General features: G+C 50.7%; 1 long non-coding RNA gene across 2 annotated transcripts in view; it reads right to left on the reverse strand.

Annotated features, from left to right (window-relative positions):
* The window catches only part of LOC130148897 (uncharacterized), a 30,236-nt gene extending 16,697 nt beyond the window's left edge, over positions 1-13,539 (reverse strand). For both annotated transcript variants that reach the window (XR_008821693.1, XR_008821694.1), the window contains exons 1-2: positions 11,767-13,539; positions 8,287-8,444 (exon numbers count right to left, since the gene is read on the reverse strand). This is a non-coding gene — a long non-coding RNA (uncharacterized LOC130148897). The remainder of the gene's footprint in view (positions 1-8,286; positions 8,445-11,766) is intronic.
* Positions 13,540-13,577: the final 38 nt, after the last annotated feature.

Below are 13,577 nucleotides of genomic sequence, written 5' to 3' on the forward strand. Positions count from 1 at the left end.
CAGAGCTGTTCTCACCCACCTGGACCTGCTTGGGTCCCACCACAGCACCATGACCAAGGAGGGCTTTGCTGCAGCGAGCCACCCCATCAGCTCCCCACCCTGGCCCCTGCCTCACCATTTACACGCTCCACGCTCCCTGCCCTTTGGCTGGCCTCCCTCCTGCTCTGCAGCACAGGCCTGGCACATGCTGCGCCCCTGGCTCCTTACAGCGCCAGCCCTGGGCTGGTACAGCTCCGCTGGGCTAGCTGCGTGGCTCCTTCCCTCCCCTCTGCAAGCCCCGACTAGAGGACGTGGGTTTGTTTCCCCAGCACCAGGCTCTGACTCGCTGACTCAGTCTCAGACCAAAGCATCCCACATCCTCATCCCACTTGTCTTCTGCTCACTGTACACTCGCTCTCCAATTGCTTCAGTCCCCACTGGTGCAAGAACATCAGCTTTGCTTGGTTTGTTTGGACACAAAACATGGCCTGAAGATTCAGTTCACTAAAAAAAATAAAAATAAAAATATAATCCTGGTCCAGGAGCGCTTGGAGGGGAACAGAGCTGGGATGCGGCCAGCACTCGTTCCTCACCACACCCTTGCAAAGATGGGAACCAGGGCGTTTGTGCTTTAGAGCAGACCAGCCTATTTTGGGAAAAGACGAAGGGAAACCATGACAAAAGCTGATATGGAAAAGTGGATACCAACCAGGCTGATGGCATTTACTTGGTGCTAGGGAGATAAGCCCAGTGCCAGCCAGCATCAACTCGGCAGCTTCCAAAGCAGGTGGGGATGCTCTGAGCACCAGTGGAGGGAGGGGATGCCTGTACCACCCATCCAGCCCACACTGGGTACGGCCTGGGCACCGTGCGGGTGACAGATCTTGCTCAAGGCTGCTCCTGCCTTGAGAGGCCCGCGAGAGAGGCAAAGGCGCGTGCTGCTGACTCCAGAGAAAGCAATTTTTAAGGGATGAGAAAGAGGAAGGCTTTCTGACTGAACTGCTGCAATGTCTGGGAACAGGGTTCCTGGGATATGGGAACTATGCAGCAGACAGCTGGGGACAGGGACTGTGATTCATCGTGGATACTTCGGAAGCAGAGAAAGGGCACAGGGAGCCAAGGCAGTTAAGTAGGGATATAAGAAGGAGAATAAGCAATGGGCCCAAGGCTTTGCAAACTATAAACACTGTGATGGAGGAGCTTTGTATTCAAAATAAGCAAAGGCGAATTAAAGCCGGGAATCAGGGGAAGGGAAAGACAGCAGGGAGGAAAGAAACTGAGCAGAGATCTGCGACCAATGCCAGGTGAAGAGAAAGCTTTTCCCAGGTTCTTCTGAAAACACAGGGGACGTGGAAACCTGAGAAAGTGTGGGGAGAAATTAGTGAAGGACAGCAGAGCTGGTGTCAAAAGAGGTCCCCAGCAGAGCCCCGGAATGCTTTTCAGTGCTTCCAAGCAGAACAGAAAGAACTGGTTTAAAGGAAGACAGGTCCAAGGGCTATGCCCCAGGAGCCACTCTGAGAAGCTAGGTATCGACTCCTGGCTGGGTTTGTGTCAAAGCTCAGCTGAAACGCAGCACTGTCACATGAAAGTACTCAGTGTCCACATCCACCACAAAGTCCTTGCCACGCTAATCCTAGCGGGCACAGAGGAAGGACATAATTCACCCCTCCCCACCTTCCTACAGGCTAGGAGCCTCACGAACCCAAGCAAAGCAAGACACAGGGCAGCCCTGCAGGGAAAGGACCCTACAGCCCTCTCCTGCTTGTAGAGTACAAGCCAGTTTTGTGTCAGCGGTCACACTAGAACCAGGCTGCTGAGGCAAAATTCCCAAAACCACAACATGTGCTGATGGGTGGCTCTGTGCTGAACAGGGAGACTTGCTCCTTGCCTCCAGGAAGACAACAAGGCTGCCTAGAAGCCTCACCATAAGTACATACTCCCCTTCAGCCTATGAGGATGAGAAAAAAGAAGGATGCATAAGGAGGCACCAACTTGCCCAGCATCCAGGACAAAGGTCACTCATGGTATTGCTCCAGGCACAGAGAAACCTGCTCCCACAAGACCCGTTTTCCACTCCCTTGGCAACCTTAGGTGTGTTAGATGGCTCAGAAGTTTCCAAACTTGGCATCCTTATTCCCATACCAATTTGCCTCTCCTCCAGATCCCAGCTCCATCCTGAGCCCTCTACGCAGTGACTAATACATTCACCTCTTGGGGGAGAAGAGTACAAATAATGTTAAGTGGCTTCTTTAGATGCAGGAGGCACCAGCAACTCTTTGCAGCACTGTGAAGCCTGGGAAAGTTTCATTCAGCCAAGATGCTAATCAGTGCTACAGCAAACTGCTGAGTCAGGAAAACAGAAGCACAGGACTGATTTGCAGAAAGCGAAGTGCCAGATGCCTTCACATATGCTCCACTTTCACCCAGCCCAACAGGTTTCATGACTGCTGTGACACATTCCTCTGGGGTCCCTGAGCTCTGGCACCATCCCATGGCAGCCTCATTCCCCCAGGGCCTGGGTCCACCCAGCCAGCCCCGCAAGCTCTCCGCAAGTCTTCGTGATGGACCTGTATTGATCTGCCTCTACACTTTGGTTTCTATCTCCATTTATCAGGCCTTCACGTTCTTTTAATCCCACCTCAGCCCTCCCCAAAGTAATGAGATAAGAGGCAGGCTGGAAAGGCTGATAAAAGAGAACTGAACAAATCCATTAATGCTGTTTCTGTGCCAGGAATTACAAACCCCAGCCCTTGTTGATTATGCTTGCCAGCCAGAGTCCCAAGACAGCAAAGCCAAAGAAGAAAGTCAGGCTCACTAATAACTTGTCCTGAGAAAAAAGCAACACCTGGAGGACCATGACTCTGGTTCTTATGCTGTATGCAACACTGATTTGTTGTCTGGGCAGAGAGGTAGGTCAAAGCAGGGTGCTCAAACCCAAGCAGCTACAGCATCAGTTATGTGGAAGCCTAAACCAGTGCAACTGCTGGCTGCCTCAGCCCTGCCCTCTTGGCTGGACAGCCGCCCTGGCCCACGCAGTCATCACACCCTGTGCCGAACCATTTCAGCAAGCTAAACCAGCAAAACAATTCACTTTGGCTTCCGTGCAGCTCAGCAGAGCCTTTATTTCAAAAAGGATTTATTCTGCAGAGCCTGCATGGACCTACTGACCTGTTCAATGATAACATGGTACATGTATAAGTGTACGAGCCTTGGCCAGGAGGTGACTGCAATGAACGACAGCCGAAAGACACAGGATCTGAAGCACACGTGAAGAATGTGTGGAGACCCTACCAGTACTGAGCTACCACATGTCCACTCTTGAAGGAACACAATTGTGAGCCTGCAAGATGTTTCAGTATCCCTGATGTAAAAAAAAAAAAAAAAAAAAAAGACATACACAAACCAACTTAACCGCCAAATCACAGGAAGAGTCAGATTCAGATTCAGGACATCTTTCTTGTCAGGGTACTAAATCAGAGAGTGGAGGACAACTTACGAGGTCAACTGGAATATGTTTTAATTGTGACCTTTGGAAAAAAATTTCCTTGTATAAAATAGAGATTAATGAACATTTCAGAAGACACAGTTGTGTTAGCCTAATCCCTCCCCTCCACATTTTCCTTGGCATGTGGCCTAATGGATACGTCTATGTAAAAACCAACAAAAACTAATAAAATAAACAAACACACTCATCCAACCAACACTCTCTCTGAAACAGATTCTGATTCTATTTTAATCAATATCTTCTAAAAATCAAATCCTTTCTCATTAAAAATAAACCATAGCCACTTCAGGGAAAAACACTGTTAAGACTTCTCCAGGATCCCCCAGTTTATGGGAGGCAGAGGCAGGAATCCAGGTCACTGGTCAGGACTGCACATGGCACAGAAGAGCACAAAATATCAGCAAGTACCTGATTTCATCCTGAACCTTAAGGGTTTTATCATCTGGGGCTTCTCTCCCTTTTAAGCAGATATTTGGGCTCCTGATGTTTGTTGGTCCAGCAACTGGGGTCTTGCAACCCACCCTGGAGCCAGCCCCAGCATTGCTGAAGAGGCTGTTAGTTTTCTTTCCTGGAAGTGATGCCCGTTGACAAGGTGCTCCATCTTCCTCTCAGCTCCCACTTGAGCAGTCCAAAGGGTCATTAGGAAATGGACCTAATTATGTTTGATGGATGGGGACTGGGGACTATTAGTCATCTCTGTGCAGCAGACAGACCATAAAGGATACTTCACAGAAGAACTGGACTGCAAATGCTGCAACTGCACAGCCTGTACTCAGCTGGACACCACAGACCCAGAACCTCTACTGTTCCCAAGGCTTCAAATTCTGAGCAAAAGGCCAGGGAGCAGGGAGGGCAAATATCAAATTAGTGTCCTGACACCCACAATGAGACCAAAATGAGAATATGCTAGGATAATTTAGTTTCAGTTCTGCTGGTTGCAGGCAGATTAGCTCAGACCCCAGAACACACTATACTCAAGCAACACCTGTGAAGGAAATATTCCTGTCCTGGGAAAGGGCAAAAAAATAACCAGGATCAGCCAGATCAGTAACTCGCCGTTTCCTGCAATCACACAAATAGTTGCATCACTGCAAAGGAGAGAACGGTACACATCAGTGGAAGCAGCTCACGGGAAAATGCGTTCAAGTGATGCTTTTAACCAGCCTAGAGGGGAAGGCAGGCTTGCGAAGCAGTCCATACCCCGTCTGCAGTCAGGAAAATCACCTTCCTGCTTTAGCTCTCCCTCACGAGGTCATCTGGGAGCAAGACCCTGCGGGCAAACAAGGACTGAGCTCCTCCCTGCCAAGTGTGCTTCTGTCTTGCCGTTTGCCTTGTGGCAGGTGTCACAGCCCCTGTTAAACACCATCCCACTTAACCATCCATCAGCACTTACAGGGCCTTATCGCAACTTAATCCACTGTCATCCCATCTTTCACAGGGAAAACGGGATGAAGCTGCAGCAAAGCCTGCGGAGTGAGATAAAGGCGCCTTCTGCAACCCATCCCCATGGCAAGACTGCACACCAGGGTGGCCCCAGTAAGCTGAAGCACACAACAACTCTGCTCAGCGCAGCTGCAGGGTGATGCTCGTTCCAGCCAGGACCTGCCTGGGTACCCAGCACTGAGCCACAGCACCCTCAGCACGCACTCCTGGGCTCTCGCAGGCTCATAACCCCCTCTCGTGGCAAATACACAGCCCGCTGCTCCCTGACCCCACACAGGAAAGACTTTTCCAGCACTGGATCCCGCTCCAGATTTCCAGAGCCCTTTAGAGGCTCTGCCGATGAAGCACATGAATATTGATGATTTGCAGAGATGCAGCAGAAAAAGCAGCTGCAGGGAGACAGACTCTCCAGAGCCAAGTTCATTAAACGCTGCCTGGTGTGCAACACTGCGTGGCACAGGAGAAAGGAGAGAGAAACAGGGAGCTTTTGTGGGGAGAAATTGATCAAACTTTTCAATAGCACATAGGGGACCACCATCCTACCTTTAACAAGGAAAGGACACCCCATTCCTTAAATTAAAGCTTTGGAAAAATCCTCACCTGTTCTTAAGACTGTATGACTCTATGGAAAAGAGTTTTACAGCTGGACAGAGATGCATTGCTTGAGTGCTTGTGTTAGCAATCCTGCCTTGTAGGACAACACCAGCACAAACAGGCTCTGGCTACCTATCCCTGACTCACCTCAGGTGGCTTTCAGGGATTTATTTGAAGGAAGGTTATATTCTTAGTGCTAACATAGAGCTGTTTGCACATTTTAATACGGAACCTGTCTTCTGCTTTGCTGAGAGCAGGGGCTGTACTGGGAATAGGAGAAGCCCTTATGGATTGATGTCCTATAGCTCCTGTATCTCTCCTCACACATCGATAATCACAGCTCCTTCCTGTACCTGTTGTAGCCCCTGTGCTGCAGTAATGCCAGATCTCACACATGCATACACCCTTCCAACATACACGCTCCCCCCAGGTAGCGGTACCCTTCCCTGCCATGCCCTCCATCACCCTGTACCTGCTCCCCGCGTTGCCACGCAGGAACTGGGGCACACTGCAGCTGGCTTCGGAGCTGTATGTGCCCACTGGCTGCTGAGCTCCCACCCTGTCAGCTGGCCAACTGCCCGAGACCTCCCTTAGAGGGGGCACAAATTTGGGTACTAAACCGAACTGTGCACCCCCATGAAACTTTTAGGAATTCAATGCTTTTGAGACATTTCCTCCCTGCCAAACGCTGCTGAGATTAGCCAAGGGATTCAACTGTTGTTAGCAGGGGGAAGGTGCACACATAGCAATACACAGAGATGCAATCTCATGTCAGTATTAAGCCAGCCTAGAGAGCAAGTCTATTAATCCCTGCTGCGAAGGGACATGGGGATAGTGGGGGAGAAACAAATGGGAAGGAAGTTTTCCAGTTCAGGAAGGGGAGTGTCAAGGCTCATTGCAAACACTGCAGTCTCTTCGCTTCCCTACCAGTACAGCGAGTTCTGGTAGCACATCTCACGTTCAGGCTCCAAGACCCCAGCCAAAGCCCGTTTGCTTTCTTCTGGACTTTTCACACCCAAGGCATTGCCAAGGTCTACTTGGACAAAGCTAATGGCTGCTCTCAGTGCTGCTATTCTGTCACACTCCAAGAGCATGAGCAGAGCTGCCAGCAGCTGTTTGAGTGCAGCAAAAAGCCAGAAAGGATGGTTTGTCCTGTATAAGCACCCTAAAGCTCACACACGATATTTATTAGAACTGCTAAACCAAAGCTGGTTCGCTCTTTCTCCCTTGTGCTGTAGGAAAGAAGAGTGAAATGACATCTTTCCATCTCAAAAACAATTACAATTTTCTGGGGACAATATTGCTTGTTCTCTTGTCTCTTTTCCTACTCATTTGCATGGGCCCATGTCCACACTATAGGCACAGCTGCCTCTTTCATGAAAAGGCTGAGCTAGCCTTTAAGTTACAGTGATACGGGCCAAGTGCATGCTCTGCAGCTGAGCTGGACGCCAGCGACCAGCACAGGAACGCTGCAGTCACTGTGCTAGCACGATACCCCAGGCACCACTGAGCAGCCTGGAGTGGCACAGCTATGCAGGGCACAGAAATGAAACCGCCTGGCTACAAATCCCTTAAGATAAAGAGGACTCCCCATCAGCTGGGCAAGGTCCTTGGCATACACTGGTATCTCACACTGAAGGCAGGCAAGGGCAACCGCCTCCAATACTCAGTTTTTTAAGGCATATGGTGAGTCTTCCAGAAGAAAGACAGGATAAAAAACTGGCACACCATCATATCGGAAGGCAGGGGAAAACTGGGGGTGGTTCTAATTTTGCAAAACCTCATCAGCCACTGCAGCATAGGCTGCTCCAAGTTTAGATGACATTGCATCAGTCCTCTCTACCTTTTAGTCAGGAGGAGGAAGGGAAAAAAAATACTTCTACCCTAGTGTACAAAAAATCAGATGTTAAGAAAGACTTTGGATAAAGCTAGCACCGAGATTTTATTGTCCAAAACTAAATGAAATTGCAGGGTTTTTTCCTTGTAAAGCCCTATTCCTAGCTGGATGCTGAAGAGGGCAGTGAAGGAAGTTGCATGGGTCACCCACCCTGTTTATCTTTGGTAGTATCTGCTTGTCCCACTGTTAAAGGGTCAACCACCAACTCATATGCAGAAGGGAATGGGAGAGAGGAGATTCAAAGAACCTCCTTCATTCAGGTGCCTCACAAAGAAAACTGAGCAAAAATTTACCAAAAGATGCTAAGAAACAACTGGCTCCAAAATTCAACATAAGGGAGCTCTAAAAAGGACTGTGATTTTAGACAGCGCTGCAAAGCCCTCCTCCTGAGGCTTCGGGCACAAGCGTGAGGAGAGAGACTAGGCTCTGCCACCTCCCCACCATTGCTCCTCTCCTGGAGCAACATCCATCCTTGAGCAGGGCAGTTCCCTGGGTCACTGCATGGGGTGAATCATGGTTGAGGCGAGGTAAGGTCCAAAACTGACTAACAGAAGAACATGCTTTAGCTTTTTGTTTCTGAACCTCAGCACCCACCACTGAAAACAGCCATGTGTCAGTCGCAGGCCCTGCTATCACGATTAAAGCTAAACCAAACCATCTGTGACCCTAAAAATCAGCAGATGTTGTTCCTCTCTGACTCATGCAGGCAGAGCAGGCATGAGGACAAACAGAGGCAACAGGGAAGATCCCAGCTTGCTCGCCATTCCTCAGCTTGCAAGCTCCCCAGCTCATTTCCAGGACTGCTGCTGAGCTGCAGAGGCAACACACTCATAGCAGCCAGTTTTTTGGGGAGAAAAACATTGCTCACCTGGAATCCAGCAAATACATTGTGCCAGCGATGGGGAGGAACTTGGCATGGAGGATCAGCTCAGGTATGACACAAGCTGCAACTGCTAGGATAGCATGGGATTGGTCTTGCAAAAAAGATCCTGCTCCATCACTGTGTAGCACCGAGGCTCCATCCACCTGTAAGAGACACATAGATGAGCAAGAGTCTTACGGCCTGAGCACGTGAGAACACCCAGTATGCACACATGTGCATTTCAACATGCATCCAGCATGGGAAAGGGTAGAGGCAGCCCCAGGCTGCCTGGGGGAAGGCAGGCGGCTCTGCAGCCAGGAAGCTGCAGGAGTCACGGTGGCTGGGGTGCCAAAGCAGGTCCCAGCAGAAAACAGAATGCAAAGCACCTGGGGGTGAATCGGAACATGCGCTGCACTGGCGACCAGGACAGAGATCAAACTGTTATTCATCAATGACGGGAAAAGTCACCAAAATAGAAGTTTTGGAAGGTTCTAAAACTATTTGTTAAGTGGGGCCAAATTTGACTAATAGCTTCAGCCAAAATGGAGAAAATAATTAGAAAAACATTGAAACGTGTCATTTTTAGTTCTTCTTCTTTTCTTATTTTTTCTAACTGAAACATTTCACTTCGGAAATGATGAAATATTTTAGTCACAGCAGGATCTTGGAGCTTTTGTCCCAGTGAAACAGGAATGTTTATTTGGTTTGTCACTTACTGACTGAGTTAAATGTCAGGAGGAAATCTCAGTGTTGCTTTTTCATGTAAAAATAAAAAAGTACCAAAGATTTTATCTGGTAGTACAGGGCATTAGAAGGGACCGGCTGAAGGCAAGCACCTTTGCTGTCCAGATCTTCAACTCCCCTGAAGTTTCAAAAGAGGACTGAGCCACAGGGGATTAGCCAACCTACATGGAAAGGTGATGGGGTGGCCTCAGGTGACAGGGGAGGTCAGAAGAAAAGGGTCCCTCTCAGGAGCCTCTCCCCCTCCCAGCCCAAGGAGCTGCCCCAAAATGGCCCTGGGAACAGCAGGGTCAAGGGCATTGAAGGCTGCCAGGGACATCAAAGGTAGGTGTGAAAAGCCCCAAGAGCTGTGAGAACAGGAGAATTGGGGCCTTCCCCAACTCCAGTGCCCAGGGGTGCTGGGGAAAGCCACATCCTGCCTCTTCTGTCATGCAGCGTGGCCTGCGCCAAGAAATCAGCCTGTGCTGTGATGGGTGCCTTGGCTTTGTCTTATTTTAGGGTCCGATGAAAAGACCTGGGGTCTTCTCCAAGCTTTACTAATGCAGGGCTGAGTACCACAGCCAAGAGACACAGGATCACACGCTGCTCCCTCGCTCCCACCACCCCCAGTCGAACCCAGACGTCCTGTACATTTCCCTCCCTCCCCTGTTAGAAATCCCTGCCCACACACCACGTAGATTTTGCAGCTCCAAGGGCTCACCACCATGGTTTATTATTGCAGTTTCAGGAACGATCATTCCTGCCATAGGTGGTACAACATCCACAACAGACCCTCAACTCCAGTCCACTTCCAGCACACTGACAGCTTATCCCAAAACCACAGAGGCCTTGCCCAGATAATGACCTTTAACTACTCCATCCATGGGCCAAACGCTAAGTCAGCTCTCTGAACAGCTCTTAAACTAGCCAAGAGGGAATGACAGCAAGAGATATTTTTCTAAATGCCATTACACAACTGCCCACCCAAAGCCTGGCTCAGCCATTTATAAGCATTTGAGGAGCACACCCCATTTCCCAAGTGTCCCACCACAGACCTTCTAGGGGCAGACATGGCAAAGCGACTTTCAGGGTCTTGGTGTGGGGTATGGAGACCCCAGCATGCATAAACGGTCAGCTGCTGGGAGGAGACTCAGACCTGGTGATTACGGCAGGAGGGAATTGGGAGCTGGGACATGAAACTAGAGAGGGGAAACATTTAAGGTTTAATCTTGGAAACAGCTTCCTGATAGTAGATTTATGAGCAATGGGAATAGTCTCCCTTGCAGAAGGCTGGAAGCTCTGTTGCACAGGGCTTTAAAACCAAGACCGGATAAAAGATGAGACAATAGACAGGAGGAATGGATTTTGCTTTGACCAGAAGATGGATAGGACCCGAGAGTTCACTTCCAGCTCTAGCTACCCTCCCATACACCAGCAGCAAACCTCACACCTGCCTTCTGCGGCCTTTGCCCATCTACACAATCAGCCAGCAAAGGTGGTCAGAACATTACTGCATTGCTATAAAAGGCATGCAAACAAATGCGACCAGCCCAAGTTTCTATTGCTGCTCTCACCCCGCTGCAGCTGTGGAGGCGACCTCTTGGGGCTGCTACAGAACCTCATTTTTCAGCTAACGCCTGGGTGTAGTAGCCAGAACCATGGGCTTGACACATCCAGCTTATGTGGGAGCCCATGGAAGGGGTAGTTTCATGAATACATGTGTCTTGTTTAACTTGGACATTGAAGAAGCTGAACTTTTTCTGACTTAGTTTTCCCTGTATATAATCACACTTTCCTGTAATCAACCTTTCATTTTTTCCTGACGCGGCCTTTCCCAGTGAGTTCTTGGGTATCGTTTTTTTTCAAAGCTGCTTTAGCACTGCTCAAGGATGTTGACATGAGAGCTCTGGCGATCAAAGCACTATACTCCCAACAAAAGCCGTCCAGCTCAGGCAGCCACAATGCACATTTCACAGCTACTCACTCCCCTGGCCCCACTTCCAGCCTCAGTATGACATGACGACAGCAAGGGGTGAAAAAGCTAAAGCAGCCAACAAGAGCAGCACCTCTCTGTACCTAGCAGAGATTCCCCCTGCCTTCCTTTGTATGTGTCCTCAAGCAACCACAGGTGAACATCGAGCTGCTCGGCTGCACATGGCTAAGCCCTCAGCACATTGGGCAGGAGCAGCTGTGCTGATGCACAACACACAGACTGCAGCTGGCTCCCATTCAGTGCCCGAGAGGCTGCAGCAGAGCTGGCACTCCCAGGGGCTTCATGCCGTGCTCTCAGACCTTTCCCCAGGGTCTGTTGGGAAGCTTGTCCAAGGCTCAGCCTCGTAAAATTGCTGAGCCACTGCCCTGAGAAGGGATTAGATGCAAAAGTCTGTGACCTCAGCTGAGTGCAGCAAGTCAAAAGCATTCTGACTTCAGGCTTATTGCCCCACAAAAACATCAGTGAAATCATTTCATTAATCTCCAGGGCCTCATTTCCTCCCTTCCTTCCTCAGCCAAGCTGAAGCTTAAAATAGTATTTTGCATTCCTCATATTTCACTCCAAAACTAATTAATACCCAATCAGCCAAAAGCTCTTCTCACAGCAGCCTGGCTTGATCGTGTAACCTGCCCACCCTTGGCAACAGCAAAAGCACCCTACCAAGCTCCCAGCTCCTCCCAAAAGACATTTCTGATGGAGCATCTGGAGACAACTGCACTAAGGCAACACAAAACAGGAAAACACCAAAATTAAAGCCCCATGTGCAATCTTACCTCTGTCCCATGTGCACACACAACTCTTACATGCCTGTAAACAAACTCAACGCTGCCTTAATTCCCCGACGTCACAAGCACGGCTGCTCTTCACCAGCATCTAGCAGCCCCTAAAGGCAAAAACCACAAGTCACCTTCTACTTCCTCTTGTTGATACCTGCACTACAATGCAGGGCTGGAATCACATTCCAGCCTTCACTTTCCTGGGCTTATGGAAACAAAGAGGTAATTATTTGGCTAGAAGGTCCTGGCAAGCCCTCAGATTCAGTGCACAGCAGGGAACAGGGAAGACGGAGTACAAGTCTTTCTTCATTTGGACTTCACAGCTATTTCTTGCCCTCTCGGTAGCCCAGGTCAAGCACTAGCCAAACAAGGCTGTGTAAGTGACTGAGTGTAACTGCAGAGGAAGGGATGCGAGCCAAAGATGGAGAGGGAACCTGATCAAGGAGAGCTCAACGCATCACCCCGTGAGACATCAAGCCCCCTCGCTACAAGATGTCTGTTGCTTAAGGCCTGTGCACAGATGAGGTGGTGGCTGTTCCTGGCATGCAGGGACTGCGGATCCGCGGAGGGGTGTAACGAGTGCCCCAAACACATGGGGAAGACACAGCAGCTACAGGGAAGGGAGCAGAGGCCAGTGCATGCTGTCACATACCAAACACCCCACATTTGACACATCAGTTTGGTTTCCAGCGTAAGCTTCCTCCCACATACCAAACGCAAGGGCAGACTTTACACACCGGTCAGTCTCATAAGCACCAGCCCTTGCTCACTGCGTTAGGACAGCCTCATTAATCCAACCATCAAGAACATGTGGCAGCACTGCAGATCTGGAGTCCATTTTGCATTGACTGCAGCCCATATCTGAGGACAACCCCAGTCCCCAGGGACAAGGTAGCCTTGCCTGACAGCCCCACCACCCACCCTGTCCGTGGCAGGGGGAAGGCAGGAGAGCACACAGCCTGTGAAGAAGAGGACAGACCAGCTCTTCCCATGGGCCACCACTGGTTGAAAGACGAAGCCCTCCCACAGCTCAGCTGGGTTGAGCTTGAAAACATTTCGAAAGGATAACATAGAAAATCCTGTTGCCAGAGCAGCTGCAACAAAATTCTGCCCATGGAACAGCCCCAAGGCAGCGGTGCAGGCATGGCTCACCCCCTCGGTTTAGGCCCAGCACCTAGTGACTGGGCCTTGCATTTACTCCTTAAAAAAATCTCCCAAACACACAAAACCCCCACACCAAGTGCCCTGCATTGCTGCAGAGTGCTCCACCTGCTCCAGCTGACAGCTACGTAGAGGCAGAAGAGACAATCACCCTCCGCCAAATCAGGGAACCCCTCAGCAGTCATGAGGCAAAGCTCCAGTGTTTTTTTTTCCACTGCTGAGGGGGTCCCTCAGCCGTGATGAGCCGTGCCCGGCTCAGGAGCCAGGCCTGGGGCAGCATCTGGTGCTAATTCCCGTTAATCCTGGATCCCTCACTGCACTTTTGGAGGTGCCCCAAAAGAGAAACCCTGAAGAGGCACTACAAGGGCCGGCACTGCTCCCTGGTGCAAGGCCGCACACCGGCCTTGTCTCCCCACACGGGCCCCGCGCTGGGCACTCCCCGCCGCGGCCTGCTCCCGCCGCCAGGCCCTCCCGCAGCCGGCGGACCGCGGTCTCCCCCAACAAGCCCAGCGGGCTCAGAGGCTCCCGCAGCCGCCCCTCACAGCGCCCGGCCGGCCGGCCGCACCGAGCGCCGCCCGCTTCCCGCACTCCCCGGCCGGCCGCTGTGAGGCCGCCACCCCGCCGCTGGGCCTTTTATAGCCGCCCCG

This window comes from Falco biarmicus, chromosome 4, assembly GCF_023638135.1.
Source record: "Falco biarmicus isolate bFalBia1 chromosome 4, bFalBia1.pri, whole genome shotgun sequence".
Lineage (NCBI taxonomy): Eukaryota > Metazoa > Chordata > Aves > Falconiformes > Falconidae > Falco > Falco biarmicus.